Source organism: Rana temporaria, chromosome 6, assembly GCF_905171775.1.
Source record: "Rana temporaria chromosome 6, aRanTem1.1, whole genome shotgun sequence".
Lineage (NCBI taxonomy): Eukaryota > Metazoa > Chordata > Amphibia > Anura > Ranidae > Rana > Rana temporaria.
In genome coordinates, this window is record NC_053494.1 from 106,633,993 (window position 1) to 106,649,506 (window position 15,514).

General features: G+C 43.4%; 1 protein-coding gene across 1 annotated transcript in view; it reads right to left on the bottom strand.

Annotated features, from left to right (window-relative positions):
* The window catches only part of ANKRD44 (ankyrin repeat domain 44), a 217,624-nt gene that overhangs the window by 189,934 nt on the left and 12,176 nt on the right, over window positions 1–15,514 (bottom strand). The window lies entirely within an intron of this gene.

Genomic DNA, 15,514 nt, shown 5'->3' on the forward strand with positions numbered 1-15,514 from the left:
ACACTGTGTGACAGCTGATTGGATGAAAGGCACACACCCCTCTCCACATAGGTAGAAGAAGGAAGGAATGTGCAGAGCTGTGCTGTGAAAAGACCAGCTTTCTGCTAATTTATAGCACCCAAATCAACACAAATTTCAGGCTGGTTTTATCTCGGTTGTCTGAGAGCTTGTCAGAAGTTCTCATGCTGATAACAGAAGAACGGAGCAGCAGAATGACATGGGATTCTGGGCTTTGGAGATAGATAAGAAAACACTACAGATATATGTGCTTAGGTCAAATTTCATAAATTGGATTTACATCCACTTTAATGGCTGACCAGTCACTCTCCAAAGAAAATAGGGAGTTTATTCTGGAGAGTTCATTCTGTTTTAAGGCCCGTGCACAGGATCAGAAATTAGTACGGAAAATACTGCTTTTGAAGTGATCCTATCATTAGTACACAGCTCTCGAGAGCCAATCGCGAAAATTCATGTGTAATTGTCCGATGGGTCAAGCACGGAAAATGTTTTTGTACGATACCAGATCATACGATTTTCATTTAAGCAATACAGTTGTCGTCCGAAAATACAATACAAATAAAAAAGAAAAGAAAGAAAAAACTTACTTGAATTCTACATCTATACACTCGATGTGGGTGGGGGAATCCTCCCGCTAAGCTACTGTATTCAGATAGCAGAGAGACTTATAGTCTACAGCACCGATTGAGTGGAGGAAACCTGACAGGGTGATTGCTATCATGTGCCCCAGGGCAGTACCCGGACCCCCATACCCTTTTTATGGCCAATAACTTGCATATAAGCCTTCAAAATAGGCACTTTTGATTTTTTAAGTTTGGGTCCCATAGACTTATAGGTCCGAACTTTTGCAATATTCAAGAGTTCTGGCGTAAAGCAAACCTGGGGGTGTTCGGCCCAACTCTGGTGACATATATGAGATCGGTGTGGTGGTCTGTTGGAGTGCTGGAGAGTGCTATAGCCATCTAGTGGTACAAGCTGCAGGCTACCCAGGCTGATGCTACTGATTCCTTGGGCCTATTTTATCCATGCTAGATCGACCTCCTATAACAGGCATGTCCAAAATCCGGCCCGCGGGCCAATTGAGGCCAGCGTTCTGGTTTAATGTGGCCCCCCTGGTAATTTGTGTATATATATATATATATATATATATATATATATATATATATAAAGTTTTGTGGCCCCCAGGGCCACGAAAGATATATAGTTTATTTATCGCCGCTGAAATTTGCTCAGTTGCAGAATTGTCGCTCTCATTATTTTTATTGTTTGATGAAGAATTTCCCCACAAATCGCTATCGCTCAATTCTGCAAGTGATTCTTATTTATTATCGCTGTTTTCTCGCTGGTCTAAAAGCACTTTTGATGTAAAGGGACACTTTTTGGTTGCTATGGACAATCTCCAGTTTCCAGGCAGAAAGAACAGTTTTTATTACATAAAAGTTCATGCAGAACACTGGGCAGACCACTAGGGACAAAGGGGGTGTGTAATTATTTCATACAGTACTGTAATCTGTAAGATTACAGTATACTGTATGTGTATTATGTTTTTCACTTTTTGAATTTGGCGCCGAACTCCGTCCCCGTGCGTCGCAGGGAACGGAGCTCGGCGGCACTGTGAATCAAGCGAGGAGACACAGCGGAGGAGCCCGCACACACAGTGGGACACATCGCAGGATCCAGGGACAAGGTAAGTAACTTCCCCCTGTATCCTGCAATGCAATCCAGAGTCTGGCTCGGGGATACCGCTTTTGGTATAAAAAATTTACCCCGAGCCTGACTCGGGATTACCGCTAAGGAGGTTAAGGAGATATTTAGTATGCAATGCATACTAGCACATTATGCCTTTACTTTGCAGGTCAGCAAAAACAGAAAAAAAGAGGCAGTTTAATTCCTCTGTAATTACAGTGTCTTGCGAAAATATTCGGCCCCCTTGAACTTTGCGACCTTTTGCCACATTTCAGGCTTCAAACATAAAGATATAAAACTGTAATTTTTTTTGAAGAATCAACAACAAGTGGGACACAATCATGAAGTGGAACAAATATTATTGGATATTTCAAACTTTTTTAACAAATAAAAAACTGAAAAATTGGGCGTGCAAAATTATTCAACCCCCTTAAGTTAATACTTTGTAGCGCTACCTTTTGCTGCGATTACAGCTGTAAGTCGCTTGGGGTATGTCTCTATCAGTTTTGCACATCCAGAGACTGAAATTTTTGCCCATTCCTCCTTGCAAAACCGCTCGAGCTCAGTGAGGTTGGATGGAGAGCGTTAGTGAACAGCAGTTTTCAGTTCTTTCCACAGATTCTCGATTGGATTCAGGTCTGGACTTTGTCTTGGCCATTCTAACACCTGGATATGTTTATTTGTGAACCATTCCATTGTAGATTTTGCTTTATGTTTTGGATCATTGTCTTGTTGGAAGACAAATCTCCGTCCCAGTCTCAGGTCTTTTGCAGACTCCATCAGGTTTTCTTCCAGAATGGTTCTGTATTTGGCTCCATCCATCTTCCCATCAATTTTAACCATCTTGCCTGTCCCTGCTGAAGAAAAGCAGGCCCAAACCATGATTCTGCCACCACCATGTATGACAGTGGGGATGGTGTGTTCAGGGTGATGAGCTGTGTTGCTTTTACGCCAAACATAACGTTTTGCATTATTGCCAAAAAGTTCGATTTTGGTTTTATCTGACCAGAGCACCTTCTTCCACATGTTTGGTGTGTCTCCCAGGTGGCTTGTGGCAAACTTTAAACGACACTTTTTATGGATATCTTTAAGAAATGGCTTTCTTCTTGCCACTCTTCCATAAAGGCCAGATTTGTGCAGTATACGACTGATTGTTGTCCTATGGACAGAGTCTCCCACCTCAGCTGTAGATCTCTGCAGTTCATCCAGAGTGATCATGGGCCTCTTGGCTGCATCTCTGGTCAGTCTTCTCCTTGTATGAGCTGAAAGTTTAGAGGGACGGCCAGGTCTTCGCAGATTTGCAGTGGTCTGATACTCCTTCCATTTCAATATTATCGCTTGCACAGTGCTCCTTGGGATGTTTAAAGCTTGGAAAATCTTTATGTATCGAAATCCGGCTTTAAACTTCTCCACAACAGTATCTCGGACCTGCCTGGTGTGTTCCTTGTTCTTCATGATGCTCTCTGCGCTTTAAACGGACCTCTGAGACGATCACAGTGCAGGTGCATTTATACAGAGACTTGATTACACACAGGTTGATTCTATTTATCATCATTAGTCATTTAGGTCAACATTGGATCATTCAGAGATCCTCACTGAACTTCTGGAGAGAGTTTGCTGCACTGAAAGTAAAGGGGCTGAATAATTTTGCACGCCCAATTTTTCAGTTTTTTATTTGTTAAAGTTTGAAATATCCAATAAATTTCGTTCCACTTCATGATTGTGTCCCACTTGTTGTTGATTCTTCAAAAAAAAAAATGACAGTTTTATATCTTTATGTTTGAAGCCTGAAATGTGGCAAAAGGTCGCAAAGTTCAAGGGGGCCGAATACTTTCGCAAGGCACTGTATATTTTTTAGATATTTATTTTTTAATTTACATTGTATGATAAATTTGATTATTCTATAGGATTTTGTTTTATTAATGATTTGATACATGATCACATTTAGAGATAACGTATACATTCAGTTGTGGTATACCATATGTTTTATGTATTTTTTAAATTATACCTTTAAATTAATACACCACAGATGTACATACTGTAAAGTTCTCCAAAGATGGGATGGCAGTTGGATGTGCAAAATTATCAGACTGATAAACTTTAAAAAAAAGGGTGAATATTCACACTTTAATCACCCAAGAGTCCAGACATATGATTATAGAGAGCCGTGTCAGGAGAGTGGCCAGGTGGCACCCCTGTTGCTAGCTTTGCCTTGAAGAACACAGAGAGCAACAGGACAAAAAGCACAGCCAACTTTCCTCTAGTAGCCTTCACTGATGGTTGTATGGTTAGTCTGCCATATTATTTATAGTATATATATGCAATGTAGCATGGAATGTATATCAGCATATTCATCAGGTCAATGTGATTTCAATTTTGTTAGGAAGAAGCTGCACAACGGACCTGATATACACAAGGGGGAAACATCAAATAAACAGGACGTGGGTGAATTTACATAGTAAGGAGCTGCATACACACTGAAAGTAATACTGCAATGGGAAGTCAGAATGTAAAAATAGAATAAAGCAAGCTAATTTTCTAAAGAAACATGATTAGTAGTTACCATACTGCAAATGACAACCAACATGAAAAAGTTCACTCAATATCCTTATTCTCCAAAAATAATTAATTTAAATTCACTACTTAAAAGTATTACTAAACCCACAACAGTGATAAAATCAGTGGGCCAGATTCACATACCTTTGCGGCGGCGTAACGTATGTCATTTACGTTACACCGCCGCAAGTTTTCAGCACAAGTGCTTGATTCATAAAGCACTTTCCTGTAGCGTAAATCCGCCCGGCGCAAGCCCGCCTAATTCAAATGGGGCGGGGACCATTTAAATTAGGCGCGTTCCCGCGCTGAACGTTCTGCGTATGCTCCGTTTGGAAATTTCCTGCCGTGCTTTGTTTTTTGAACGGCGACGTGCGTTACGTCCTTTCGTAATCCCGGACGTCTTACGCAAAACCCCCAAAAAATTAAAATTTGACGCGGGAACGACGGCCATACTTTAACATGGCTGGTCTATTTTTACACCACCTAAATAGCAGCCGTAACTTTGTGACGGGAAAAGCCGACTAGCGTCGACGTAAGAGAATGCAACGAACGCGCGTACCTTTGTGGATCGCTGTAAACAGCTAATTTGCATACCCGACGCGGAAAACGACGCAAACTCCACCCAGCGGGCGCCGAAGTATTGCATCCTAAGATCCGAAGGCGTACGAAGCCGTACGCCTGTCGGATCTTAGACAAATGGCGTTGTATCTTTGTTTGAGAATTCAAAATAAAGATACGATGCGGCAAATTTGAAAGTAGGCCGGAGAATCAGCAGATACTCCGGCGTACTTTTTCTGTGAATCTGGCCCAGTGTGTATATGCAGCATAGCATGCTTGTTATACTCACTGTGGAATCCTCTGCATTGTGTAAAAACATTTGTTTCATCCTTTATGCATAGATCCCCCTCCTGCTCTGTCTATCTAGGGAAGGCCAGCTAACACAGGCAGGGTAGCTGACCTGCACATGCTCAGTTGTGTCTTCTATGCTGGGGGAGAACATATACAGTAAAACCTTGGTTTGAGAGTAACTTGGTTTGAGAGCATTTTGCAAGACAAGCTACATTTTTTTATATTTTGCCTTGATATACAAGCGATGTCTTGGTATAAGAGTAGCGTCAAGTCACAACTGAGTATAAAAGAGAAGAGAGGTGCCTCTAAGTGTAGCAATATGGTTACATTTAATGAAGGTACAACATTTAGCACACTCACATGGTTGATAATTAAAAGAGGCCCCCCGGACATAGGCTGCTACCCGCGCCGAGACCATGTACCATCGCATCAAGACTTTATAGTTTGCCTCTAATAAAGAAGTGTTAATATATGATTTGGATGCACATTGTACCATTTTGCTCCAGTGTCACTGCAAAATTAACGACCCCAAACGCAGGTCACAAATGCAGTGGGTTTTTCCGGCACCGGATCACATTGTACAAATGTACCATGGGATCTGGTTGCAGTGCGTTTACAAAATTAGTGCATGCACTACTTTTGGTGCAGTGCGATTCAAGCCCATTCAAAATGAATGGGCTGAAATGGCACTGCACAGAAATGCATGTGAATCGCACAGGAGGGGGGGGGATCTATGCATGAAGGATAAAACAACCTTTTTATGAAATGCAGAGGATTAACCCCTTAAGTTCTGTCTATCTAGGGAAAGCCAACTAACACAGGCAGGGTAGTGAGATGATGTCCACCTGTGTGCAATCTAAGTGTCACATGATCTGTCATTACATATACACACCTTTTTGAAAGGCCCCAGAGGTTACTGCCATGAAGACCAAGGAACTCTCCAAACAAGTAAGGGACAATGTTGTTGAGAAGTACAAGTCAGGTTTGGTTATAAAAAAATATCCAAATCTTTGATGATCCCTAAGAGCACCATCAAATCTATCATAACCAAATGGAAAGAACATGGCACAACAGCAAACCTGCCAAGAGGCGGCCGCACACCAAAACTCACGGACCGGGCAAGGAGGGTATTAATCAGAGAGGCAGCACAGAGACATAAGGTAACTCTGGAGGAGCTGCAGAGTTCCACAGCGGAGACTGGAGTATCTGTACATAGGACGACAATAAGCCATACGCTCCATAGAGTTGGGCTTTATGGCAGAGTAGCCAGAAGAAAGCCATTACTTTCAGCAAAAAATAAAATGGCACGCTTTGAGTTTGCGAAAAGGCATGTGAGAGACTCCCAAAATGTATGGAGGAAGGTGCTCTGGTCTGATGAGACTAAAATGTAACATTTTGGCCATCAAAGAAAACACTGTCTGGCGCAAACCCAACACATCGTATCACCCAAAGAACACCATCCCCACAGTGAAACATGGTGGTGGCAGCATCATGCTGTGGGGGTGTTTTTCAGCAGTCGGGACTGGGAAACTGGTCAGAGTTAAAGGAAAGATGGATGGTGCTAAATACAGGGATATTCTTGAGCAAAACCTGTACCACTCTGTGTATGATTTGAGGCTAGGACAGAGGTTCACCTTCCAGCAGGACAATGACCCCAAACACATTGCTAAAGCAACACTTGAGTGGTTTAAGGGGAAACATGTAAATGTGTTGGAATGGCCTAGTCAAAGCCCAGACCTCAATCCAATAGAAATTCTGAGGTCAGACTTAAAGATTGCTGTTCACAAGCGTAAACCATTCAACTTGAAGGAGCTGGAGCAGTTTTGCAAGGAGGAATGGGCAAAAATCCCAGTGGTAAGATGTGGCAAGCTCATAGAGACTTATCCAAAGCGACTTGGAGCTGTGATAGCTTCAAAAGGCGGCTCTACAAAGTATTGGGCCAGATTCTCATACATTAACGTTGCTCCTGGGCAGCGTAATGTATGTGCTGTACGCTACACCGCCGCAGGTTTACAGGTTTACATCCTGATTCTCAGAACACTTACCTGTAAACTTGCGGCGGTGTATCGTTAATTCGCTCGGCGCAAGCCCGCCCAATTCAAATGGGGCGGGCACCATTTAAATTAGGCGCGCTCCCGACGTGCATTGCCCGACGTGCATTGCGCTAAATGACGTCGCCCCGACGTCATTTTCTTAGACGTTTACGTAAATGGCGTCCAGCGCCATTCACGGACGTCTTACGCAAACGACGTATTTTTTAAAAAATTTGACGCGGGAACGACGGCCATAGTTAACATTGGTTGCCCCTGCTAATAGCAGGGGCAACCTTACGCGTCGCGTACGCTACGGAAACAACGTAAATTCTCAGCGTCGGACGCACGTAGGTTCGGGAATCTCGCGTACTTACCTCATTTGCATAGACGACGGGGAAAACGACGATGCGACACCTAGCGGCGGGAAAAAAAATTACTTTTAAGATCTGACAGCGTAACAGCCTTACGCATGTCAGATCTAATGGGTATCTATGTGCAACTGATTCTAAGAATACCCGGGGCTATATTTGTAATGTCTATGGTGGCCAGGGATATTAGACAGGGGTCGGATGTGTAGGCAGAATCCAGTTCCCAAAATCATTCTGGTTTCACCCATGTGAGTATGTTTCTACAAAGAAGGCAATAAGGGGGGCTCACTGGATAGATTAGACTTGTCTTGGGGGGAAATAACAGAGATCATTCCACATGAATTACATGTCAATTGAGATCTGTATGGTAAGTGATGCCGCCACTAAAATTAGACTGTACAGCTGATATGTCCAAATTGGACAATAATCCTTTCATTGCTTTGGGCAACTGAAATTAGCCAGTTTTAAGATATGATATAAAGCATTCTTCCCTTATGGTACCCCCGCCTTTCAGATCTTCAATCAGAAGGCTGTACTGAGAGCTGTCACAGCTGGCCTCTCCTTCAGAAAAATTCATACTTGTGGTTTCACACTTCCTCACTGACATAGAAACAGTATTGTCATCAGATCTTCTGATTATCTTGCTGAATGCTTGTTCTGGGTTAGCGACTGGCTACATTCAGGCTGGCAATTTAGGCCAGTGACAGTGGCATGAACCTTCTGATTCCTGCTACAGCTATTAGAGGCTAGGTGAGGCTGCCAACTCCATTCACTATAATGACAGGTTGGCAGAGGCTGCCGCTATCGGTGGCTGTCTATACCAGGGTTACTCCTCTCCAGTCCCCATGGTGTCCCAACAGGTCATGTTTTCAGGATTTCCGTTATTTTGCACAGGAGATTTCCCTGCCTTAGTAATTTCCACAGCCGTTTCATCTCATTTCAAGAACCAAACTTAATAAATGTGGATGATTTTATATTTTATTTAATAAGAGGGTTTATTTCATGTTTGATCTGTTTTTAAATATTTAAAATGTCTTCCTTTCTCACATTTCTCAGTACTAGGCCTTACACTTCGAATGCCCTGTACACACGATCGGTCAATCCAATGAAAACGGTCTAATGGATTTTTCCATCAGTTATCCGATGAAGCTGACTGATGGTCAGTCGTGCCTACACACCATCGGTTAAAAACACGATCGTGTCAGAACGCGGTGACGTAAAACACAACGGCGTGCTGAAAAAAATGAAGTTCAATGCTTCCAAGCATGCGTCGACTTGATTCTGAGCATGCGTGGATTTTTAACAGATGGACGTGCCTACAGACGATTGTTTTTTATCTATCGTTTAGGTATCCATCAGATAAATTCAATTTTTTTTAACCGATGGATAAATAACCGATGGGGCCCACACATGATCGGTTTGGTCTGATGAAAACGGTCCATCAGACCGCTTTCATCAGACAAACCGATCGTGTCTACGCGGCATAAGGGCTTGTTCACATGGTTTGAGAAAGGTATGTTCCATGTGCCTTTCCTGCACTGCAGGCAAATGTACTGACCTTGCAATCAAAAGCAGATTGCTCATGCAGTGCATTTTCAGGCACCAAATCGCATGGTACTGCTGCCGCAATACCACGCAGTTGGAAACAGTGCATATTCAAAAAGTAGCGCGTGCACTACTTTTTCTGCATTCCAGAGTGTTTCTTAACTCATTCAAATAAATGTGCTGTCAAAACACAATTAAGGAAAATGCATTGAAATCGCACAGGAACATGCGCTTTCCAGTATGAACCGGCCCTTAGGGACATACAATCAAGGAGTACCAATCCACTGCCTGAAATTCCAGTTTTCATAGGAAAGAGTTAACAGTGGAGAGTGCAGTCTGGAGTATATTATATTGGAGAAGAGAGGGGAAAGGAGGAGGGAGAATGGGCTTGTCATCGTAGGGCTGTGTGTTTCTATTGATGCACACAGTGTAGGGAGACACAATTCTAGTCCCTGCATGTAAGAGTGGCTCCATAGGATGCTGCAAGAAAAAGAAGCAACTCTGAAACAGGAATTATTTTATTTAACTTGCCAATGATTAGTTATTCAAAGCAAACATAGGGGTGTACAGATAAAAAAAAAAAAAGAATCAGGGCTTTTTATCCTGTGAAATTGCATTAACATTTGTTCTGCGTGAATGGGGACAACATCTAATGATATTCCTTCATACAGAATAAAGTGAATCAGGAAAATACTGTTTGGCCATTAGATGGAGCAGATTATCATAGAAAATAAATACTTATGTACAGTGGAACCTCGGATTGCGAGTAACGCGGTTAACGAACATTTCGCAATACAAGCTTTTTTGTAAAAAAAAATCCTGTTTTTGGTTTGCGAGTGTTCTCTCGCAAAACAAGTAGGATTCAAGCCCCTGCGATGTGCAGTACCGGATTTGGCCTGTGGTGCAGGAGCGTCGGTGACACTCACAACCGTTCAAATACTTGGAAAAATTTGGAAATACTCAGTTCCCCGAGTGTTTCCAAGCCTTTCTGAGGGTTTCAGACTGCATCCGAGCAATCTCCGAGTATTTCCATGTCTCTCCGGGTCTCTCTGGTGCCCCCCCACCTCTGGCCACATGTGGTATTGCATGTAATCGAAGTCAATGCGGAACTAATTATCTTTGTTTCCATTGACTTCTATGGGGAAACTCGCTTTGATATGCGAGTGCTTTCAATTACAAGCATTTTCCTGGAACAGATTATGCTCGTAATCCAAGGTTCACTGTACTATTACTATCAGCCCCATCTAGTGGCCATAATGCAGTATTTTCTCAATCTACTCTGATTTTTATGAATGAATACCATTAAACCTGTAGAAGAAATAGAAGGAGAAAATTTGAAAGGAGGGAATATACATACAGATGAATATTTTTTTTATAAATACGCCCCATAGTGTTACTTTATTCACTAAACTCAATGAACTTGAGAAAGTGAGCATTCTCTTCTACTGTAGTAAATGGCCCAGAATATTTTCTTCATGTTTTATCACTGCAATTGTGGAAATGATCACTGAAACAATCAGAAACAAAATAGATAATATTTAATGCTTTATAGTAGTTTTACCAATGTGAAAAGGCACACTAAATTTGCCACATGCATGCACAATTCTTTGGACAGGTTACATGAAAGTCCTGCCATTTATCAAGAACATAACTAAACAGGAAGTGAAATTGCAGAACTGCGAAAACTTCCTGTACATGTAATAGACACTCAGCCATCAAGAAGATGATAATGTTTAAAGCAGTGTTCTCTCCAAATGCTTTTGGAGATTCTAAGATAGTTATCTATTATTTCAATTTTCCAAAATTTAAATATCAAGATAAGAGTAAAAACTCAATTATTTTGATATCAGAAGTATCTACAGTATCAGAACTGAACATAAAAGTTCAAGCAAACCTAAAAATAAACTTTTATTGATTTGTTTTATATTGGTCTGGCAAATTTACAACTGAAATAGTTTTGTTATATCTGCTTGATAAGTGAAATAAATACCGTATTTATCGCGGTATAACGCGCTCCCGCGTATACCGCGCACCCCTAAAGTGGCCCCGAATCCTGTGGAAAAAAACGTTTTTTTTTTGTACTTACAGTTTTGGTGTCTTGCGCGGCGTCCATCGGCGGCCTCGTCGGGTCTGGCGTCCGTCTGCGGCTTCGGGTGTCCTCTTCGTCGGGTCCGGGGTCCGTCTGCGGGCTTCGGGTGTCCTCTTCGTCGGGTCCGGGGTCTGTCTGCGGGCTTCGGGTGTCCTCTTCGTCGGGTCCGGCGTCCTTCTGCAGCGTCCTCGTGTCCTCCCCGCGCCAAGTTTGAATACTGCGCCGACATATACAGAGCGCAGTACACTCGTGTATTGTCGGCAGGCTCGGCAACACTCGCGCTCACGTCCTGTACGTCCAGGACGTGAGCGCGGAAGGAGCCGAGACTGGCCGACTATACCCGAGTGTACTGCGCTCGGTATATGTCGGCGCAGTATTCAAAACTCGGCGCGGGAAAGCGGGTATCGGCGTATACCGCGCACCCATGATTTTGCCCTGATTTTCAGGGAAAAAAAGTGCGCGGTATACGCCGATAAATACGGTACATGTTGAACTTGCCAGAAAATCTCGGCAATCCTGTGTTCTCTGCAGTATTCTCTACAGTATACAGATGAAACTCGAAAAATTTGAATATCATGCATAAGTTAATACAGTCAGCTCCATAAATATTGGGACACTGACACAATTCTAATCTTTTTGGCCCTATACACCACCACAATGTATTTGAAATGAAGAGAACAAGATGTGCTTTAACTGCAGACATTCAGCTTTAATTTGAGGGTATTTACATCCAAATCAGGTGAATGGTGTAGGAATTGTATATGTGCCTCCCACTTTTTAAGGGACCAAAAGTAATGGGACAATTGGCTGCTCAGCTGTTCCATGACCAAGTGTGTGTTATTCCCCCATTATCCCATTAACAAAGAGCAGATACAAGGTCCAGAGTTCATTTCAAGTGTGCTATTTGCATTTGGAATCTGTTGAGGTCAACTCTCAATATGAGATCCAAAGAGCTGTCACTATCAGTGAAGCAAGCCATCATTAGGCTGAAAAAACAAAACAAACCCATCAGAGGGATAGCAAAAACATTAGGTGTGGCCAAATCAACTGTTTGGAACATCCTTAAAGCGGGGGTTCACCCTATTAATAAAAAAAAATAAAAAAAAAGTTTTTTCCTCTAGCATAAAATGAGGCATAGTAGCGCGAGCTACAGTATGCCCGTCTTTATTTTTTTAGCCCCGTACTCACTGTGCAATCGTAGAGACAAGATTCCGACTCCCCGCGGGGAATGGGCGTTCCTATGAAGAGGGAAGGTGATTGACGGCCGGCTCTGGCACGTCACGCTTCTCCGGAAATAGCCGAAATAGGACTTGGCGCTTCACGGCGCCTGCGCATAGTCTGTGCGCAGGCGCCGTATAGCGCCGTGAAGAGCCGAGACCTGTTCCGGCTGTCTTCGGAGAGCGTGACTGCCAGAGCCGGCCGTCAATCACCTTCCCTCTCCATAGGAACGCCCATTCCCTGCGGGGAGTTGGAATCTTGTCTCTACGATTGCACAGTGAGTACGGGGCTAAAAAAAAAAAAAAGACAGGCATACTGTAGCTCGCGCTACTATGTCTCATTTTATGCTCAAATGTTGTTATGGAGGGTGAACCACCGCTTTAAAAAGAAAGAAAGTGAGCTTAGCATCACCAAAGGATCCGGAAGACCAGGGAAAACCACTGTGGTGGATGACCGAAGAATTCTTTCCCTGGTGAAGAAAACACCCTTCACAACAGTTGGCCAGATCAAGAACACTCTCCAGGAGATAGGTGTATGTGTGTCAAAGTCAACAATCAAGAGAAGACTTCACCAGAGTGAATACAGAGGGTTCACCACAAGATGTAAACCATTGGTGAGCCTCAAAAACAGGAAGGCCAGATTAGAGTTTGCCAAACAACATCTAAAAAAGCCTTCACAGTTCTGGAACAACATCCCATTGACATATGAGACCAAGATCAAATTGTACCAGAGTGATGGGAAGAGAAGAGTATGGAGAAAGGAAGGATCTGCTCATGATCCAAAGTATACCACCTCATCAGTGAAGCATAGTGGTGGTAGTTTCATAGCGTGGGCATGTATGGCTGCCAATGGAACTGGTTCTCTTGTATTTATTGATGATGTGACTGCTGACAAAAGCAGCAGGATGAATTCTGAAGTGTTTTGGGCAATATTATTATCTGCTCATATTCAGCCAAATGCTTCAGAACTCATTGGACGGCGCTTCACAGTGCAGATGGACAGTGACCTGAAGCACTCCGAAAGCAACCAAAACGTTTTTTAAGGGAAAGAAGAGGAATGTTATGCAATGGCCAAGTCAATCACCTGACCTGAATCCGATTGAGTATGCATTTCACTTGCTGAAGACAAAACTGAAGGGAAAATTCCCCAAGAACAAGCAGGAACTGAAGACGGTTGCAGTAGAGGCCTGGCAGAGCATCACCAGGGATGAAACCCAGCTTCTGGTGATGTCTATGCGTTCCAGACTTCAGGCTGTAATTGACGGGAAAGGATTTGCAACCAAGTATTAAAAAGTGAAAGTTTATGATTTATGATTGTTAATCTGTCCCATTACTTTTGGTCCCTTAACGTCTTAATACGCCGTCGGATCTAAGGTGCATATTTACGCTGGCCGCTAGGTGGCGCTTCCGTTGATTTCCGCGTAGAGTATGCAAATTAGCTAGATACGCCGATCCACAAACGTACGTCCGCCCGGCGCATTTTTTACGTGGTTTACGTAAGGCTTTTTTCGCCGTAACTTTACCCGTGGGTCTATGAAGTGTACGTAATGTTAAGTATGGACGTCGGGACAGCGTCAAATTTTCTGTCGTTTACGTAAAACGTTCGCGAATAGGGCTTTGCGTAAATTACGTTCAAAGCATTGACTATTTGCTACGTGATTTCGAGCATGCGCACTGGGATACCCCCACGGACGCCGTTAAAAAAACGTCATTTACGTGGGGTCAAGTTGAATTAACATAAAACACGCCCACATCTTCGACATTTGAATTCCGCGCCCTTACGCCGACACATTTACGCTACGCCGCCGTAACTTTAGACGCAAGTGCTTTGTGAATACCTCTCAAAGTAGCGGCAGGGTAGCGTAACTACGAAAGCTACACCTGCTTAAAAATACACCGATCTACGTGGATCTGGCCCATTACATGCAAAGCAAGATAGTTCATGCCATGATTTGTCATAATTGTGATGATTATGGCTTACAGCTCATGAAAACCCCAAATCCACAATCTCAGACAATTAGAATATTACATGCAATCAATAAAACAAGGATTGTACATAGAACAATATCGGAACCTCTGAAAAGTAAAAGCATGCATATGTACTCAGTACTTGGTTTGGGCCCCTTTTGCAGCAATTACTGCCTCAATGCGGCGTGGCATGGAAGCTATTAGCCTGTGGCACTGCTGAGGTGTTATGGAAGACCAGGATGCTTCAATAGCGGCCTTCAGCTCTTCTGCATTGCTTGGTCTCATGTCTCTCATTTTTCTCTTGGCAATGCCCCATAGATTCTCTATGGGGTTCAGGTCAGGCGAGTTTGCTGGCCAATCAAGCACAGTAATCCCATGGTCATTGAACCAGGTTTTGGTGTTTTTGGCAGTGTGGGCAGGTGCCAAGTCCTGCTGGAAAATTAGGTCAGCCTCCCTATAGAGCTTGTCTACGGAAGGAAGCATTAAGTGCTCCAAAATCTCCTGGTAGATGGCTGTATTGACCCTGGACTTAAAGTGGAGTTCCACCCAAAAATGGAACTTCCACTTTTTGGAATCCTCCCCCCTCTGTGTCACATTTGGCACCTTTTAGAGAGAAGGAGGGAGCAGATACCTGTATAATACAGGTATTTGCTCCCACTTCCGGGCATAGATCACCTCGGTGATCGAGGTGACCTACACCACTTCCGGAGCCTACTCTGTCCCCTCCTCTGCTGTCTTCTGGGAGACACACAGGTCCCAGAAGACAGCAGGGACCAGTGAGGACGTGCAGCGCGACTTGCACATGCACAGTAGGGAACTAGGACGTGAAGCCACAAGGCTTTTCTTCCTGATTTTCTTTACCGAGGATGGCGGTGGCAGCAGCCCATCCTCGAGGGACAGATCAGCTTCGGCTGCCGACATTGCAGGCCCTGTGGACAGGTAAGTGTCCATATATTAAAAGTCGGCAGCTGCAGTATTTGTAGTTGTTGGCTTTTAATATTTTTTTTTTCGGCGGACCTCCGCTTTAATGAAGCACAGTGGACCAACACCAGCAGATGACATGGCTCCCCAAATCAACACAGACTGTGGAAACTTCACACTGGACTTCAAGCATCTTGCAGTGTGTGCCTCTCCATTCTTCCTCCATACTCTGGGTCCTTGGTTTCCAAATGAGATGTAAAATTT